The sequence below is a fragment of the Bos grunniens genome, chromosome 21, assembly GCF_055505025.1.
Source record: "Bos grunniens cultivar Pamir isolate PY7600 chromosome 21, Bosgru_T2T1.0, whole genome shotgun sequence".
Lineage (NCBI taxonomy): Eukaryota > Metazoa > Chordata > Mammalia > Artiodactyla > Bovidae > Bos > Bos grunniens.
In genome coordinates, this window is record NC_141185.1 from 16,538,724 (window position 1) to 16,559,743 (window position 21,020).

At 37.2% G+C, this 21,020-nt stretch overlaps 1 long non-coding RNA gene across 4 annotated transcripts in view; it reads left to right on the forward strand.

Annotated features, from left to right (window-relative positions):
* Positions 1-21,020, forward strand: part of LOC147349183 (uncharacterized) — a 220,544-nt gene that overhangs the window by 113,694 nt on the left and 85,830 nt on the right. The window contains exon 3 of one of the 4 annotated variants that reach the window (XR_015149499.1): positions 18,385-19,055. The exons of the other annotated variants lie outside the window; for them this stretch is intronic. This is a non-coding gene — a long non-coding RNA (uncharacterized LOC147349183). Of the gene's footprint in view, positions 1-18,384; positions 19,056-21,020 lie in introns of those variants that run through there. 4 annotated transcript variants of the gene reach the window in all.

Consider the following 21,020-nt stretch of genomic DNA (forward strand, 5'->3'; position numbering starts at 1 on the left):
CATCTGGCTGTTCATTTTTATTCTTTCTCATGGACTTTATTATGTAATCAGATAGCAAATGTGTTTTCCTGAGTTCTGTGACATGTTCTAGCAAATGATTGAACCAAGGAGGGGGTCTTAGCACCCTCTGCTTTGTAGCCAAGTTGGACAGATGTTGTAGGTAACCTAGGGACCTATTGCTTGTGATTGATGACCAGAGGCACGGGCACAAGTGTGGAACTGAGCCTTTAACCTGTATGGTCTTCACTAACTCTAAGTAATTAGTGTCAGAGTTTCGTGGTATGGAAACCTATAATTCTGCTCTTGTAAATATGGTAATGTTGTGGGTGTAGTAGCGGTGTGATAGTTAAGGTAAACAGTGAGTTTTCTTTTTTAACGCAGTTACTGACTTACATGCACTGTACCCAATATTTTCACCTGACGATGGATTATAAAGAAAAACGTACTTCTTTCCTTTGAAAGAGAACTCTTCTGTCTCTACTCTGACCTCCATCTCATCTTAGTTTTTTAGGGATCTCATTCTCGGATTATTTCTTTTCCTGTATGTTCAATATTCTCTTCTTAATAGCACCTTTACATTAGATTAGAATTTTAATATGCTCAGTTCTCTGCTGTCTCAAAATAATTATTTTCTTCTGCCCCAACTTTACAAATAGTAGTGAAAATGAGAGAAGTGAAAAGCAAAGGAGAAAAGGAAAGATATGCCCATTTGAATGCAGAGTTCCAAAGAGTAGCAAGGAGAGATAAGAAAGCCTTCCTCAGTGACCAGTGCAAAGAAATAGAGGAAAACAATAGAATGGGAAAGACTAGAGATCTCTTCAAGAAAATTAAAGATACCAAGGGACCATTTCATGCAAAGATGGGCACAATAAAGGACAAAAATGGTATGGACCTAACAGAAGCAGAAGATATTAAGAAGAGATGACAAGAATGCACTAAAGACCTATACAAAAAAAGATCTTCATGACCCAGATAATCACGATGGTGTGATCACTCACCTAGAGACAGACATCCTGGAATGTGAAGTCAAATGGGCCTTTGGAAGCATCACTATGAACAAAGCTAGTGGAGGTGATGGAATTCCAGTTGAGCTATTTCAAATCCTGAAAGATGATGCTGTGAAAGTGCTGCACTCAATATGCCAGCAAATTTGGAAAACTCAGCAGTGGCCACAGGACTGAAAAAGGTCAGTTTTCATTCCAATCCCAAAGAAAGGCAATACCAAAGCATGTTCAAACTACCACACAATTGCACTCATCTCACATGCTAGTAAAGTAATGCTCAAAATTCTCCAAGCCAGCCTTTTACAGTAAATGAACCGTGATCTTCCAGATGTTCAAGCTGGTTTTAGAAAAGGTAGAGGAACCAGAGATCAAATTGCCAACATTTGCTGGATCATAGAAAAAGCAAGAGAGTTCCAGAAAAACATCTATTTCTGCTTTATGGACTATGCCAAAGCCTTTGACTGTGTGGATCACAATAAACTGTGGAAAATTCTGAAAGAGATGGGAATACCAGACCACCTGACCTGCCTCTTAAGAAACTTGTATGCAGGTCAGGAAGCAACATTTAGAACTGGACACAGAACAACAGACTGGTTCCAAATAGGAAAAGGAGTACGTCAAGGCTGTATATTGACACACTGCTTATTTAACTTTTTTGCAGAGTGCATCATGAGAAACACTGGGCTGGATGAAGCACAAGCTGGAATCAAGATTGCGGGGAGAAATATCAATAACCTCAGATATGCAGATGACACCACCCTTATGGCAGAAAGTGAAGAGGAACTCAAAATCCTCTTGATGAAAGTGAAAAAGGAGAGTGAAAAACTTGGCTTAAAGCTCAACATTCAGAAAATTAAGGTCATGGCATCTGATTCCATCACTTCATGAGAAATAGATGGGGAAACAGTGGAAACAGTGTCAGACTTTATTTCCTTGGGCTCCAAAATCACTGCAGATGGTGACTGCAGCCATGAAATTAAAAGACGCTTACTCCTTGGAAGAAAAGTTATGACCAACCTAGACAGCATGTAAAAAAGCAGAGACATTACTTGCCACAAAAGTCCATCTAGTCAAGGCTATGGTTTTCCAGTGGTCATGTATGGATTAGAGAGTTGGAGTATAAAGACTGCTGAGCGCCAAAGAGTTGATGCTTTTGAACTGTGGTGTTGGAGAAGACTCTTGGGAGTCCCTTGGACTGCAAGGATATCCAACCAGTCTATCCTAAAAGAAATAGTCCTGAATATTAATTGGAACGACTGATGCTGAAGCTAAAATTCCAATACTTAGGCCATCTGATGCAAAGAGCTGACTCATTGAAAAGACTTTGATGCTGGGAAAGATTGAAGGCAGGACAAGAAGGGGACACAGAAGATGAGATGGTTGGACGGCATCACCAACTCAATGGACATGAGAGTAAACGCTGAGAGTTGGTGAGGGACAGTGAGTCGTGGAGTGCTACAGTCCATAGGGTTGCAAAGAGTCAGGCATGAGTGAGCGACTGAACAGAACTGAACTGCCCCAACTTTGTTCAGAGTTGACAGGTGTTTTGTTTTGTTTTTTTTTTCCCCCCACATCGAGGATTCTTTAAAGAGTACTCACTCTCTTTCTTTCTCCTTTATGCCCTCTTTGCCTTCATTTCTTTCTAATGTTATCAGTCAACTTTGTTGCAGTAACAAATAACCCCCAAATCTCAGTGGTATAACAACAGACATTTATTGTTACAAATCAGCTACTGGTGGTTTTCTGCTATGGCTCTTTTCCCTGTGTTATTATTCTGGGCCTCATTCTGAAGAAGAAACCCTTTGGGAAGTGCCTTTTTCACGGCAGAGAGCAAAAGGTTAAGAGTGGTGAAAACACCTGATGCCCTTTAAGCAATACTTGGAGCTGGCTGAGCTCTAATGCACAAACGTTTATGATTATTGGACACATTCACCTTTTGTATGACGGTATAAACAAAGAGATGCATAAAACCATTTGCCTGGAGTTCAAGGAAAGTCAATAATGAGAATAAAAATTTAGGCATATAGGTTATTCTGTCAGTGCTGAGCACCATATCCCAAGAGACAGAGGTGCATTTTAACACATTTATTTTTTGTGTGTTCCTAATATGTGAAACTCAGAGTGGGACTCTTTGGTCTGAGCCTTATGGTGGTTTCCACTTGGATATTCTGTATTAACCTTTAACCTAACTCAACATGAATGAATTTTTGGTTTCAGATCTGATCCTTCTCTGTGGGTATGAGGGTAGAGATAATGTTCTTTCTCTTAGGCTATTCATTTTGGCAGTTTGAACTAGGAAAATTTATACTTTTGCCTCTTACGTTTTTGCAGCATGTGCCTATCACTAACTTATTTATACATCAATGTCCTATTCATCAATTAGGTCTCTAGTTAGATGTTACCTTTTCTGTTGAACCTACGTGATTACCACACATAGAATTTTGTATGCCTTTCCTTGTTTCTACTGAAATCCTCTTATATAATTAAGATGAAAATATTTAATTATGCTATCTTATACAATTTGTGGCACAGGCTGGAGTGCTATGTATATGTTTGATTTAGTCACTAAGTCATGCCTACTCTTTTGCGACCCTATGGACTGTAGCCCACCTGATTCCTTTGTCCATGGGCTTCTCCAGCCAAGAATACTGGAGTGGCTTGCCATATCCTTCTCTAGGGGATCTTCCTGACCCAGCGATTGAACCCACGTCTCTTGCATCTCCTGCATTGGCAAGCGGATTCTTTGCTACGAGTGCCACCTGGGAAGCCACATACATGGATATATTAATCTATATCCATGTGATTCATATGTTGCCTCTCTATATATAAAATAGGATATCAATATACATTTACTAAATAAATAAAATGTTCTTTTCAAACATATTTTTCCTAAACATTAAGAGATAATCTTTGTTAAATTTGACGTTTTTCTAAAGTAGACAATCATGGTCCAAAATAAGAAATTTGAATTTTTAATGTATCTTTCTTGTCAAAATAATTGGTTTCAAGTGAGAAAACTTATGTTAATATATAAAGCACACACATGCTTGAAAATTTCAGATTCTTCTCCAACTATTCAAAGATATTAGAGATATATTCCTAGACTATGTCTGACTCTGCCATTGTTTTCCATGTGAATTACCTGAGTGGTGAACAATTTAGGAGGATAGGTGAGTCTTAACAAGACTTACAACATGTTGCCTCTATTCTTTTATATTACTTTGGGTTCCCAACAAGTTTTATCTGAAACATTGCATTTGTTTCTTAAACTGTTTACTTACCCCCAGTCTCCCTTCTTTCCCCTACATTCTTTAGGATGATTTGTTAAAAATATAAATCTAGTTCTTTTTAGCTAAAAACAATAACTTTGTATTTCCTATATTCATTATAGACACCTCCATTTTTTTCATTCTTCATCCCCGTTCAATCATCAAGCTTTATAGATTGAACTTCCATATCATCTATCATATCTAGTCTTTTCTTTTTATCCCTAGAGCTACTGATAATTAAAGCATCTATCATATTGTGCCTGAATTACTAGAGGAGTTTCAAAATTAGTCTCTCTTCTTTGAGTTTTGTATTTCTCTAACACATTCTCTGCTGCCAAATTGATTTTTTGGAAATGAAAATCAGATCATATCAGACACAAGCTAAACTCTGTCATAATATTAGCACACAAGAGCTCTGCCTTTATCTTCTGATTTTTCTTTTTTTCATGTTAATAACACAGACCTTTCCATATGGAAAACCCTTCTGTATCATCCTTCTGTAAAATTATTTCAACACTGAGTTTGATCAGCCTTGTCTGTGAAGTCTTTTCTGTACATTTTGCTACCTCCAGTAGGTAACTCACCATTCCACTCCATTCTTGGTGCTCTTTTTTTATTTTGTTAATATTTCTTTAATGATCATTGTAAGGAGAAGGCAATGGCAACCCCACTCCAGTACTCTTGCCTGGAAAATCCCTTGGGTGGAGGAGCCTGGTGGGCTGCAATCCATGGGGTTGCGAAGAGTCAGACATGACTGAGTGACTTCACTTTCACTTTTCACTTGCATGCATTGGAGAAGGAAATGGCAACCCACTCCAGTGTTCTTGCCTGGAGAATCCCAGGGACAAGGGAGCCTGGTGGGCTGCCGTCTATGGGGTCACACAGAGTCGGACATGACTGAAGTGACTTAGCAGCAGCAAATCATTGTAAGACTCAATTTGCCTTCATATACATGCCTATACTAAGTATAGTTATGCATTTTCTTATTTAATCTTTATTACATCTCAGAATGAAGTTATATTCCCTGTTTTATATACTTATTATTTTTACATGTATATTTACTCATCATCTATTATGTGTCAAGTATTTTCATAATGCATTGGAATTTACACTGTTAGAAAGGCATATTTCCTATAATAGAATATTTGAAAACTGAGGCCCAAAACATGTAAGTAACCAAATGATGCACAGTTGCAGATGCCAGTAGATTCAGTTCTAGTTTTCTGAGAGTATAAACGACATGTACTTGTAATTTTGTCACTAATACTTTGTACAAATCTCACCCATTCCAGTGGAGTAAGTTACATAGTGAAATTTTCTTACTTTTTAAATGTTACTACTTCATATGAGCCCAGCTCATTTACTCTTGAAACTCCCTGGAGTATGTTATGTTTCATACTCCATGTTTCATATTCCATGTTTCATACTCCAGCATGAAAACATTTTGAAAAATGTACCAAGTTATAGATATTAAAACTACTACTCTGACATTTGGATATTTAATTTTCCATTTGCTTTGTAGTTGTATATATATATATATTTATGAAAAATTAACTGCAATATGAAAGAGAATGTGAAATATGCTTGAACTGTTATATTAATCAATATTCATTGATAACTTCCTATTAGGTCTTTATTATGGCTACCAAGTACCCTTGAACTTTCAGTGTAGTGGGAAGCATGGGTAAATAAATAGACAATTATAATATAGTGTGAAAAGTGTTACAACTGAAACATGGTTGAATTTCTACTTAAATATAGTTTAATGAGGAAAGATTTGGGGAGGAGATAATGCTCAAATTTAGACTTAATGTGTGTGTAGGAGTTGGCCTGACAAATGGTGATGTGTAGATAATTTCCCAAGAGAGGAAACATCCTGAGGAAAATACTTTGAGAAGATAGTCATGTCCTTCAGTCACGTCCAGCTGTGACCCTGTGGGCTGTAGACTGCCAGGCTTTCCTGTCCATGGGTTTATCCAGGCAAGAATACTGGAGTGGGTTGCCTCCTTTAGGGGATCTTCCAGACCCAGGAATCAAACCTATGTCTTTTACATGAGGCAATGGCACCCCACTCCAGTACTCTTGCCTGGGAAATCTCATGGACGGAGGAGCCTGGTAGGCTGCAGTCCATGGGGTCGTGAAGAGTCGGACACGACTGAGCAACTTCAGTTTCACTTTTCACTTTCGTGCATTGGAGAAGGAAATGGCAACCCACTCCAATGTTCTTGCCTGGAGAATCCCAGGGACGGGGGAGCCTGGTGGGCTGCCGTCTATGGCATCGCACAGAGTCGGACACGACTGAAGCAACTTAGCAGCAGCAGTGGCACCAGCAGCACTGGCAGGTGGGTTCTTTAACACTAGTGCGACCTGGGAGACCCAAGTGGTGAGTAGGAAACTTAAAATTTATCATACAGTCTGTGAGAAACTTTGGAAATTATCAAATCTAATAGAAACAAGGTTAATGAAATACTTTATGCAAGCTGCATGGTAACCCCAAAAGAAAAATCTGTAGTAGATTCATGAACAATTATTATGAAGAAGTCAAAACATACAGCCTCAAATATCATAAAATCAGAAAGGAAGACAGTCATGGAGGAATAAAAAAGAACCAAAAAACAGTCAGAAAACAATTAAGAAAATGGCAATAATTACTTTAAGCATAAGTGAATTACATTCTCATATCAAAAGATATAGGATGGCTGAATACATTACAAAGAAAACCCCAGAATCCAATGAGATGCCCCCTGTAAAGTGTCATTAAATAATGATAAAGGAGTAAATTCTTCAGGAAGATACAACAATTGTAAATATTGTAGGCACCCAATATTGGAGCACCAAAATACTTAAAACAACAACTAACAGAACTGAAAAGAGGAATAAACAGTTTTATGTCTGTCTGTCTATTTATCTATCATCTACTTATCCATCATCTATCATCTACCTATTTATTTACTTTTGACTGGAGCCCTTGGAGTCTCTCTTGTACTTGAGCAGTTGAGATTAGCCAAGGACTTGAGCAGTTTCACTTTGAGGTTCTCTTAGGTTTTCTAGTTGAATTTTCATCTTATCTTTTCTCCCTACTCTGTTCTTTGCCATCGTAAGCCATGCTGCTAAATCTATTCTTTTTCCATCTCTGTAGCCATGGAGATTGAAGAATTCCCTGGGTAAGAATGTTATTGCAGTTCTTTGTTCTTCCTTTTGCAGTTTTCAAGAGTCAACTTTTCTGGTTCTATACATTGGGATCCTTATGGTGACTTTGAATATATTATTATCATAAGTTTTTTAAATTAAAGAAATTTTTTATCCAAGTCTAGTTGATTTACATGTCATTCATTTCTGCTGTATAGTTTCTTTACCATATTTACATTTTCAGTAGGCATTATTCTTGGATTTTTTTAAAATTTTATTTTATTTTTAAACTTTACATAATTGTATTAGTTTTGCCAAATATCAAAATGAATCCGCCACAGGTATACATGTGTTCCCCATCCTGAACCCTCCTCCCTCCTCCCTCCCCATACCATCCCTCTGGGTCGTCCCAGTGCACTAGCCCCAAGCATCCAGTATCATGTATCGAACCTGGACTGGCAACTCGTTTCTTACATGATATTTTACATGTTTCAATGCCATTCTCCCAAATCTTCCCACCCTCTCCCTCTCCCACAGAGTCCAGAAGACTGTTCTATACATCAGTGTCTCTTTTGCTGTCTCGTACACCGGGTTATTGTTACCATCTTTCTAAATTCCATATGTATGCGTTAGTATACTGTATTGATGTTTTTCCTTCTGGCTTACTTCACTCTGTATAATAGGCTCCAGTTTCATCCACCTCATTAGAACTGATTCAAATGTATTCTTTTTAATGGCTGAGTAATACTCCATTGTGTATATGTACCATAGCTTTGGATTTTTTTTATAGGTGTCAATTAAAAAAATAGAACAGGTTCATAAATTTTCATCCTGATGTGAACTTATTTTATTTCTCTAGGTGAAAAAAATTATTTTCATCATTTTAACATATAGAATTGGTGGAAATAATTTTTTTATTTAAATTTATTTATTTTAGTTGGAGGTTAATTACTTTACAATATTGTATTGGTTTTGCCATACATCAACATGAATCCGCCATGGGTGTACACGTGCTCCCCATCTTGAACCCCCCTCCAGGTGGAAATAATTTTGAACGTTTTCTGTTTGTCTTCACTCTCTCAAAATCTGCTTTAAGTTCTGTTTTTCAGTTCATTAATTTATATTGTAAATTAGTGCCTTCAGGCTTTCTAAAAGTGACTCACTTAACAAAGGCTGAAGTATTCAATTTTAAGAAGATGATTCTATGAATGCAAAGTTATTCTCTAAAGCGAGTCAGAATCTATCAGTATATCTATTTAATACGCCTGCCTAGACACCATATTAACACAATAAGGAGTTAAGTATAAAGCATTTCAGTGTTAAGAGTTAAGTTCATCAGTTGTTCCCTCAAAAAGATGTTTCTTTGACTCTCAAGACAACTGCCTGAACATAGAATTCTGAACATATTCTCTGAACATAGAATTCTGGCACAAATAAACACCTAAACTCTGAATACTCACTTACATTTTATGTCACAATCGTAGTGAACATTTATGAAGTAAAAGCAGATTAAGAAAAATTCCAAAAGTATGTATTTAAACAGGGATTATATCTCTGAGATTTTGCTAGGATTTATCAGACCAATTTTCCAAGCTGTTTTATTTTTCTCAGTTCATTTGCATTCACATACTTTATTTTTCAAAACAGGATACATTTGACATACTAAAGAATACTTCTGCATGTATTTTTCATTATGATTGATTATTATTGTTACTCAAGATGACTTTTTTCCTTAGGATTATGTTTTTGAATCAAAATAACACTTCCCAATCTTTTTATTTGCCATAAAGATTTGTGGATTATTAAATGTTTTACTTTACATATCTCTGAATACTGACATGTGGAAGTCAGTGGAAGAATGTAATATGATGGAATATTAGCAATTTAGAGGATTAGAAAAACCAAACTATTAAGAAACAGCTTTATAGTAAATGGAAATCACTTTCATTTCCAATAGGCTTAGTAGTATCTCTTAATTTTGAGGTCTCACTTTAGACTTGAAAGGCAATATGTTGATGAATTTTGGTGGCCAATTTAATCTAAATTTATATATTTTTAATGAAAGCCTTTATATTGAGGAAATGTTTTAATAACTGGTTGTGACTTATGTAGATATATGTATTAATGAAGCTATTTTTATATATCTCTAAATATATATAACATATAAATATATATCTGAATATATTATATATTAATATATCTCTGAATATATATTCAGATGCATATATCATATATATGAATATATGCAAATATATTCAGGGATATATGAGTATATCTCTGAATTATATTTTCCCATATTTCTTAGTTTATTAATTATCTGGACATTAGACTAGGATTTGTTCAATCATTTAACAAATGCTTGCTATAAGATATTGTTAGCTGCTGAAGAGAAAATAGGAAAGATTCAGATTAAACTCTTCCCATGATGGATTTATGTTTTAATAAGGAAATAGTATAAGTGTGTGTGTTTGTGCTCAGTTGCTCGGTCATGTCTGACTCTTTGCAACCCCATGGACTGAAGCCAGCTAGGCTCCTTTGTCTATGGAATTTTGCAGGCAAGAATACTGGAGTGGGTTGCCATTTACTTTTCCAGGGGATCTTACTGACCCCAGAGATGGAATCTCCTGTATTGGCAGGCAAATTCTTTACCATAGCACCACCCGGGAAGCCCCAGTGTAAATGGGTAACGAGCCATAATATGAGGTCAAAAGTGAAAAGAGTCATAAGTGAGCTATGACTGTAAATTTCAGACAAGGAGGTTATATCTGGCTAAGGATGATTAGAAATGGCTTCATGGAGAAAGTAGCATGCAAAGGCATGTGAAGGTAAGATTTGGATATGTAGAAATGGGAGGGAGAGATTTCATAAAAATCAGAGAGCATTAGCAAAGACATGGAACTGGAAAAATTTAAGGTGGTATGGGAGGATGGTGGGTTGGATGGAAGATGAGGTACCTAAAGGCAAATAAGGAGCCTGGAGGGGCTACAGTCCATTGGGTCGCAAAGAGCCAGACACTACCGAGTGACGGACACACACACACAAAGCAAATAAACTCTATAATAGTTTAATTACTTATTCCTCAATAATTCTTTTTTAATTAATTCATTTATTTTAATTGGAGGCTAATTACTTTTACAATATTCTAGTGGTTTTTCCATACATCAACATGAATCAGTCTTGGGTATACATGTGTCCCACCATCCTGTACCCACCTCCCACCTCCCTCCCCACCTCATCCCTCTGGGTTTTCCCAGAGCACCAGCTTTGAGTGCCCTGCTTCATGTGTCAAACTTGCACTGGTCATCTATTTTACATATGGTAATATATATCTTTCAAGGCTATTCTCTCATATCGTCCCACCCTCACCTTCTCCCACATAGTCCAAATGTCTGTTCTTTACATCTGTGTCTCTTTTGCTATCTTGCATATAGGGTCATTGACACTATCTTTCTAAATTCCGTATATATGCATTAATATACTGTATTGATGTTTCTCTTTTTGGCTTACTTCACTTGTCTAAAGTGAAGGCTCCAGTTTCACTTCATTAGAACTGACTCAAATGTATTCTTTTTTTATAACTGAGTAATATTCCATTGTATAAATGTACCACAACTTTCTTATCCATTCACCTCTTGATGGACATCTAGGTTGCTTCCATGAACTAGCTATTGTAAACAGTGCTGCAATGAACATTGGGGTACATGGGTCTCTTTCAATTCTGGTTTTCTCAGTGTGTATGCCCAGCAGAGGGATTGCTGGGTCATATGCAGTTCTAATTCCAGTTTTTTAGGGAATCTCCACACTGTTCTCCATTGTGGCTGTACTAGTTTGTTCTCCCACCAACAGTAGAAGAGGGTTCCGTTTTCTCCTCACCCTCTCCAGCATTTATTGTTTGTAGACTTTTTGATGGCAGCCGTTCTGACTGGCGTGAGATGGTACCTCATTCTCTGATAATGAGTGATGTTGAGCATCTTTTCATGTGTTTGTTAGCCATCTGTATGTCTTCTTTGGAGAAATGTCTTCTTTGGAGAAATATATTTCATATATACAAATATATTCAGAGATATATGAATATATCTGAATTATCTTCTTCTCCTCCATTTAGCCACATCTGCTATCTAAATGAAATATCCAGTTGTAGCTTTTTATAAATTCTAAAATTTTAAGCAGGAAGTGTAAGCTGTGTTTTGAAGGAGACTTTTTTGAGTAACTTAATCTTCACTCTGCTTTTTGGCGAGTTTGCCAAAAAATCTGATAAAAGCAATACTTTGCCAATAGCTAAGAATAATCCAGATAATTTTTCAAATATTAGAAAGAAAAAATGTTTATTTTATTCCTGTTAATTGATATTATACATACATTCACATTATAGTAAACACAAATATGTTTTTACTGAAGACAATACATTAAAAATGATCAAAACATTGAACAAATAAATAAAATAAAGGTAGAGAAAAGCAGAAAATTACAGCTCTTCCTGGATTTACACTGGGATTACCTCCCAATGTCCAACAGACATTTGGACTATGTGGGAGAAGGTGAGGGAGGGACGATATGAGAGAATAGCATTGAAAGATATATATTACCAAATGTAAAATAGATGACCAGTGCAAGTTCAATGCATGAAGCAGGGCACTCAAAGCTGGTGCTCTGGGGCAACAAACCCATCATAAACTGAAAATATCATTATATTGAAAATGCATTTAATGCATCTAACCTACTAAATAGTACAACTTAGTCTAGCCTACTTTCAAACATGCTCAGAACACTTACATTAGCTTTTGTGGTGGTGGGTTTTTTAGTAGCTAAGTGTCTGACACTTTTGTAACCCCATGGACTGTGGCTCACCAGGCTCCTCTGTCCATGGAATTTCCCAAGCAAGAATACTGGAGTGGGTTTCCATTTCCTTCTCCAGGGAATCTTCCTGACTGAGGGATTGAACCCAGGCTTCCTGAATTGGCAGGTGGATTCTTTACCACTGAGCCACCAGAAAAGCCCTACATTAACCTACAGTTGGGGAAACTCATCTAACACAAGCCTGTTTAATAGTAAAGTGTTAAATGCCTCATGTAATGTATTGAATACTGTATTGAAAGTGAAAGGCAGAGTGATTGTATGGGTGTGTAATAGTTGTAAGTATGCTGGGTGTTTACCCTCATAATCTTGGTGCTCACTGGTAGCTATGGTTTTGCTACTGCTGCCTAGCATTGTAAGAGGGTATCATACCATATGTCAGCCTGCGAAAAGATCAAAATTTGAAATCTGAAGTACATTTTCTACTGACAAAGTACAGCTTTCACATCATCATAAAATCATAAAGTTGTAATTTGAACAATCCTAAATAAGAATGTATACCAAAAATTCAATGAAGAAAACTCTAGGATATAATGAGCAAATTTAGCTTGTTTTCTAAAAAATTGATTTATTTTTTATTGAAGGATAATTGCTTTACTGAATTTTGCTGTTTTCTGAAAACCTCAACAGGAATCAGCCATTAGTTCAGTTCAGTCACTCAGTCATGTCTGACTCTTTGTGACCCCATGAATCGCAGCACACCAGGCCTCCCTGTCCATCACTAACTCCCAGAGTTCACTGAGACTCATGTCCGTAGAGTCAGTGATGCCATCCAGCCATCTCATCCTCTGTCGTCCCCTTCTCCTCCTGCCCCCAATCCCTCCCAGCATCAGGGTCTTTTCCAATGAGTCAACTCTTCGCATGAGGTGGCCAAAGTACTGGAGTTTCAGCTTTAGCATCATTCCTTCCAAAGAAATCCCAGAGCTGATCTCCTTCAGAATGGACTGGTTGGATCTCCTTGCAGTCCATGGGACTCTCAAGACTCTGCTCCAACACCACAGTTCAAAAGCATCAATTCTTCGGTGCTCAGCTTTCTTCACAGTCCAACTCTCACATCCATACATGACCGCAGAAAAAACCATAGCATGACTAGACGGACCTTTGTTGGCAAAGTAATGTCTCTGCTTTTGAATATGCTATCTAGGTTGGTCATAACTTTCCTTCCAAGGAGTAAGCGTCTTTTAATTTCATGGCTGCAGTCAACATCTGCAGTGATTTGGAGCCCCAAAAAATAAAGTCTGACACTGTTTCCACTGTTTCCCTATCTATTTCCCATGAAGTGATTGGACTGGTTGCCATGATCTTCGTTTTCTGAATGTTGAGCTTTAAGCCAACTTTTTCACTCTCCACTTTCACTTTCATCAACCAGCCATAGGTATACATATATCCCCTCCCTTTTGAAACTCCCTCCCATCTCTCTCCCCATCCCCCAGCAATCCCACTCCTAGGCATATACCCCTAGGAAACCAAAACTGAAAGAGACACATGTATCCCATTGTTCACTGCAGCACTATTTACAATAGCTAGAACATGGAAGCAACCTAGATGTCCATCGATAAATGAATGGATAAAGAAGTTGTGGTATATATATACACTGTGGAATATCTCTCAGCCATAGTTCAGTTTTATAATAACAAGGAAAGATGGAAATGCAGCATTTGTCATGGGAGTATGCATACCAACAAATTTAAAGAAAATTTTTTTATTGTATATAGTAAAAAAAAAATAATTGTTTGAAATTTTTGAAAGGAGACCAAAACAAAAAGCTTATTGGTTTTGAAAGAGTTACCTGCAAAGATTTAATCTAAGATAGTGTACATTTTTTTAATATTGTATTTATTTAATTTTAATAAAAAAGTAGTTTTCCATTTAAGAATCATTCTAGAAAATAATATGGCCATATTATAATCTTTGAATTTTAGTATGTCTTAATTACAAAATCTCATATGACTGTCAAATGACTAGAAGAAATGCCTATTATGTGATGCTTATTTTTCATAAGAATACAAAATTTGCAAAGTGTGTCATTAGAAAAGACAAAGTTTTAATTGCTTTTAAAACTAACCAGTGAAGAAAGAAATAGGTCCTCACATATAAGGATGATATATGAGAGTAAGCTATTTTTTGTTATAAGAGGTATAATAAATCATGGGACACTAAAATGTAAACCAATTAATGTATTGGTGTATTAGAGTTTGTACAGTTTTACCTTTCCCAGAGAATACCAATATACATTTTAAAAGGGTGTAGTAATTTACTCTTCCATTGAGTGTATTTGATACCATTGCTCCACATCCTTACCTATAAATGTGATATTGTCACTCTTTATCTTTTTTTTTTGTCAATCTGATGCTTGTGAAATGCCATCAAATTGGTTTAAATTTGCATTATTAGGATGATTAATGTAGTTGAACAGTTATCTTTAAGTTTAAGACATTTGTATTTTAATTTCTACAACCATTTTTCATGTTATGTTTTCATTTTTCTTTCAGGTTGTTTGCCTTTCTCTTATTTATTAAAAATTTTATTCTATAAATATATAATATTATATATTCTAGCGGCAAATATTTTGATAGTACTATATATATGGCAATAAGAAGTTCATGGTCTGAGCCACAGTCAGCTCCTGGTCTTGTTTTTGCTGACTGTATAGAGCTTTTCCATCTTTGGCTGCAAAGAATATAATCAATCTGATTTTGGTGTTGACCATCTGGTGAGGTCCATGTATAGAGTCTTCTCTTGTGTTGTTGGAACAGGGTGTTTGTTATGACCAGTGCATTTTCTTGGCAAAACTCTTAGTCTTTGCCCTGCTTCATTCCATATTCCAAGGCCAAATTTGCCTGTTACTCCAGGTGTTTCTTGACTTCCTACTTTTGCATTCCAGTCCCCTATAATGAAAAGGACATCTTTTTTGGGTGTTAGTTCTAAAAGGTCTTGTAGGTCTTCATAGAACTGTTCAATCCTCCCGGCCACCGCCCCTGGCCTCGGGCTTGGGGCATGGGGTAGCTCCTCCCAGCCGTCGCCCCTGGCCTCGGGCTTAGAGGCATGGGGTAGCTCCTCCCGGCCGCTACCCCTGACCTGAATATCTCCTCTCAGCCGCCCCCCCTGACCTCGAAGAAAGTAGGGAAAACCACTAGACCATTCAGGTATGACCTAAATCAAATCCCTTATGATTATACAGTGGAAGTGAGAAATAGATTTAAGGGCCTAGATCGGACAGATAGAGTGCCTGATGAACTATGGAATGAGGTTCGTGACGTTGTACAGGAGACAGGGATCAAGACCATCCCCATGGAAAAGAAATGCAGAAAAGCAAAATGACTGTCTGGGGAGGCCTTAAAAATAGCTGTGAAAAGAAGAGAAGCAAAAAGCAAAGGAGAAAAGGAAAGATATAAATATCTGAATGCAGAGTTCCAAAGAACAGCAAGAAGAGATAAGAAAGCCTTCTTCAGCGATCAATGCAAAGAAATAGAGGAAAACAACAGAATGGGAAAGACTAAAGATCCCTTCAAGAAAACCAGAGATACCAAAGGAACATTTCAAAGATGAGCTCGATAAAGGACAGAAATGGTATGGACCTAACGGAAGCAGAAGATATTAAGAAGAGATGGCAAGAAAACACAGAAGAACTGTACAAAAAAGATCTTCACGACCAAGATAATCACGATGATGTGATCACTGACCTAGAGCCAGACATCCTGGAATGTGAAGTCAAGTGGGCCTTAGAAAGCATCACTACGAACAAAGCTAGTGGAGATGATGGAATTCCAGTTGAGCTATTCCAAATCCTGAAAGATGATGCTGTGAAAGTGCTGCACTCAATATGCCAGCAAATTTGGAAAACTCAGCAGTGGCCACAGGACTGGAAAAGGTCAGTTTTCATTCCAATCCCAAAGAAAGGCAATGCCAAAGAATGCTCAAACTACCGCACAATTGCTCTCCTCTCACACGCTAGTAAAGTAATGCTCAAAATTCTCCAAGCCAGGCTTTAGTAATATGTGAACCACGAACTTCCAGATGTTCAAGCTGGTTTTAGAAAAGGCAGAGGAACCAGAGATCAAATTGCCAACATCCGCTGGATCATAGAAAAAGCAAGAGAGTTCCAGAAACACATCTATTTCTGCTTTATTGACTATGCCAAAGCCTTTGACTGTGTGCATCACAATAAACTGTGGAAAATTCTGAAAGAGATGGGAATACCAGATCACCTGATCTGCCTCTTGAGAAATTTGTGTGCAGGTCAGGAAGCAACAGTTAGAACTGGATATGGAACTACAGACTGGTTCCAAATAGGAAAAGGAATTTGTCAAGGCTGTATATTGTCACCCTGTTTATTTAACTTATATGCAGAGTACATCATGAGAAACGCTGGACTGGAAGAAACACAAACTGGAATCAAGATTGCCAGGAGAAATATCAATAACCTCAGATATGCAGATGACACCACCCTTATGGCAGAAAGTGAAGAGGAACTAAAAAGCCTCTTGATGAAAGTGAAAGTGGAGAGTGAAAAAGTTGGTTTAAAGCTCAACATTCAGAAAACTAAGATCATGGCATCTGGTCCCACCACTTCATGGGAAACAGATGGGGAAACAGTGGAAACAGTGTCAGACTTTATTTTTCTGGGCTCCAAAATCACTGCAGATGTTGACTGCAGCCATGTAATTAAAAGACGCTTACTCCCTGGAAGGAAAGTTATGACCAACCTAGATAGCATATTCAAAAGCAGAGACATTACTTTGCCAACAAAGGTTCATCTAGTCAAGGCTATGGTTTTTCCTGTGGTCATGTATGGATGTGAGAGTTGGACTGTGAAGAAGGCTGAGCGCCAAAGAATTGATGCTTTTGAACTGTGGTGTTGGGGAAGACTCTTGAGAGTCCCTTGGACTGCAAGGAGATCCAACCAGTCCATTCTGAAGGAGATCAGCCCTGGGATTTCTTTGGAAGGAATGATGCTAAAGCTGAAACCCCAGTACTTTGGCCACCTCATGCGAAGAGTTGACTCATTGGAAAAGACTCTGATGCTGGGAGGGATTGGGGGCAGGAGGAGAAGGGGACGACAGAGGATGAGATGGCTGGATGGCATCACTGACTCAATGGACGTGAGTCTCAGTGAACTCTGGGAGTTGATGATGGACAGGGAGGCCTGGTGTGCTGCGATTCATGGGGTCGCAAAGAGTTGGACATGACTGAGTGACAGATCTGATCTGATATATATGGCATATATGTTTTCCAAGTATCTCTTTTGTCTTTCAGTGTCTTTATATAATTTTTGATTGACAGGGGTAATTTTTAGCTCAGTAAAAATCTCTATTCTCTTTAATCTTTAAATTTCTTCAAGTATTATGATTCTAAGATCTAAAAGATGTTGTTATATATTATCTTTTAAAAGTTTATTTTTTTTCTTTCACATTTATTTCTTTGGTTCTTGGTATAATATAAGGACATCCTTTTTTTTTCTCTTAAGGATAGTAAATATCTTAGATCTATTTATGGAAAAATCAGTCATTTCTCCATTAATATGCAGTGGGATGAATTAAGTGTCCAGTTACATATGTATCCATTTCTAGGCTATCTATTTGATTCCATAATAAATCCTGTTATTTAGTAGTACAATGTCTTATTATTTTTCTCTTTTAAGAATATGTGTTGGCTGTTATTAGAATTTTGCAGTTGACTTTGAATTTTATAATAAGCTTCACAATTGTATAATAAAATCCTTTTGACTTAAATTATTTAAATTGTAGTTCAACTTGACATTTTTAGAAAACTGAGTCCTGTATTCTACAGAAGTGGAAATTTTCATTTATTCATGCCCATTTTAATATATTTCAGCATATTTTAAGGTTCCTCCACAGAATATTTACAATTTTTATTAGATTTATTTTCAAGTATTTTGAATTTCTGATTATATATATTGATATACATAGAAAGAAAGACTATGATTTTATTATAAATGTTGTATTTTCATTGTAAAAAATATCATACTGAAATTATCAAAGTATGTCTCTTAAAGAATAATTTAAAATGAAGCATCTTTACTACTAACATAATAAGAAAGAGAATATGTCACTTTCTAAAAAAAACTGTCTCTTAAAAAATCCCTTTATTTCCCTCCCTGATTAAAGGCTTAGAGATCTCTTCAAGAAAACTAGAGATACCAAGGGAACATTTCATGCAAAGATGGGCTTGATAAAGGACAGAAATGGTATGGACCTAACAGAAGCAGAAGATATTAAGAAAACGTGGCAAGAATACACAGAAGAACTGTACAAAAAAGATCTTCATGACCCAGATAATCAGGATGGTGTGATCATTCACCTAGAGCCAGACATCTTTGAATGTGAAGTCAAGTGGGCCTTAGGAAGCATCCCTATGGAAATCCTAAAAGACGATATTGTGAAAGTGCTGCACTCGATATGCCAGCAAATTTGGAAAACTCACCAGTGGCCACAAGACTGGAAAAGGTCAGTTTTTATTCCAACCCAAAGAAAGGCAATGCCAAAGAATGCTCAGACTACCACACAATTGCACTCATCTCACACGCTAGTAAAGTAATGCTCAAAATTCTCCAAGCCGGACTTCAACACTTCAACACAGTCCTACAAGTCCTTGGTGCAGATCCACGAAAAAAATGGCTGGTACACACCCCCACGAAGGAAGATGGCTAACCCAGGAGTGCCATCCCCTTCCTCCTTCCCCAGACACCACTGGACCAATTACCTTTGAATGCTGTATTTGGATCTCACGCTGCCTCTGTGGTTCCCTCCCTCATTTTTCCTGGACGTGATAGCTCTGCCTATTGCAGGACAATGATGGCTATTCTAAACGCTAAGGAAAAAAAAAAAAAACAAACAAACACACACACACAGAACTGTTTCAAGTACTCAAGACTTGAACTATGAACTTCCAGATGTGCAAAATGGATTTAGAAAAGACAGAGGAACCAGAGATCAAATTGCCAACATCCGTTGGATCAACAAAAATCAAGAGTTCCAGAAAAGCATCGATTTCTGCTTTATTGACTATGCCAAAGCCTTTGACTGTGTGGATCACAACAAACTGTGGAAAATTCTTCAAGAGATGGGACGACCAGACCACCTGACCTGCCTCTTGAGAAATCTGTATGCAGGTCAGGAAGCAACAGTTAGAACTGGATATGGAATTACAGACTGGTTCCAAATCAGGAAAGGAGTATGTCAAGGCTGTATATTGTCACCCTGCTTATTTAACTTATATGCAGAGTACATCATGTGAACTGCTGGGTTGGATGAAGCACAAGCTGGAATCAAGATTGCCGGGAGAAATATCAATAACCTCAGATATGCAGATGACACCACCCTTATGGCAGAAAGTGAAGAGGAACTAAAAAGCCTCTTGATGAAAGTGAAAGTGAAGAGTGAAAAAGTTGGCTTAAAGCTCAACATTCAGAAAACTAAGATCATGGCATCTGGTCCCATCACTTCATGCCAAATAGATGGCAAAGCAATGGAAACAGTGACAGATTTTATTTGCAGGGTTGGGGGGGGGGGCTCCAAAATCACTGCAGATGGTGATTGTAGCCATGAAATTAAAAGATGTTTACTCTTTGGAAGAAAAGTTATGACCAACCTAGACAGCATATTAAAAAGGAGAGACATACTTCCCAACAAAGGTCCATCTAGTCAAAGCTATGGTTTTTCCAGTAGTCATGTATCGATGTGAGCGTTGGGCTATAAAGAACACTGAGCATTGAAGAATTGAACTGTGGTGTTGGAAAAGACTCTCAAGAGTCCCTTGGACTGCAAGGAGATACAACCAATCCATCATAAATGAAATCAGTCCTGAATATTCATTGGCAGGACTGATGCTGAAGCTGAAATTCCAATACTTTGGCCACCTGATGCGAAGAACTGACTCATATCAAAAGACCCTGATGCTGGGAAAGATTGAAGGCAGGAGGAGAAGTGGAGGACAGAGGATGAGATGGTTGGATGGCATCACCAACTCAATGGACATGAGTTTGAGTAAACTCTGGGAGTTGCTGATGGACAGGGAGGCGTGGTGTGCTACAGTTCATAGGGTTGCAAAGAGTCGGAGACCACTAAGTGACTGAACTGAACTCCTTACAAATGTAGCCACTATTTTGAAACATTTATAATTATTCTCTTGCTTTTCTTTATAGTTCTTTATCTATGTAAGTACCTCTAAACTACTGAACTACATAATATCATTTGGAAATTACATAAAGGGTCATACTACATGTATAATTTTTTGACTTTCTTCTTTCACTAAAAATTATTCTCTTGAGATTTTATCCATGTTCAACCAGATTATTCTATTGCAGGGAAATACCATAGTTTATATAACTTTACTGTTAAGAGATTTGTATTGTTTCCAATTTGTTACTATTGTTAACCTTTCTGCTATATGCATTCTTGTGTGTGTTTCCTGGTATAGTCATGTTGTGAAAATCTCTGGATCCAAGGAATAGAGTGCTGTGTTGCAGGATATTTAAATAATTATGTTATCAGAGAATACCAAAGTATTTTTAAAAAGAGAGCCAATTTGCACTAACTCCAGCAATATCCAAAGTTCTTAATATTTTACATCAATATATGGCATTATCAAGGTTTTGAATAGATACGAATCAGATGTATTTTAATCTGTCCAATTAAATTTGTATTTTCCTGAGCAATTTTTGTATTTTAGCCATCTATAATCTCTTATAAAACATCTACTCAAATTTTTTAAAAAATAATTGATTTATTTGTAGGAATGCTTT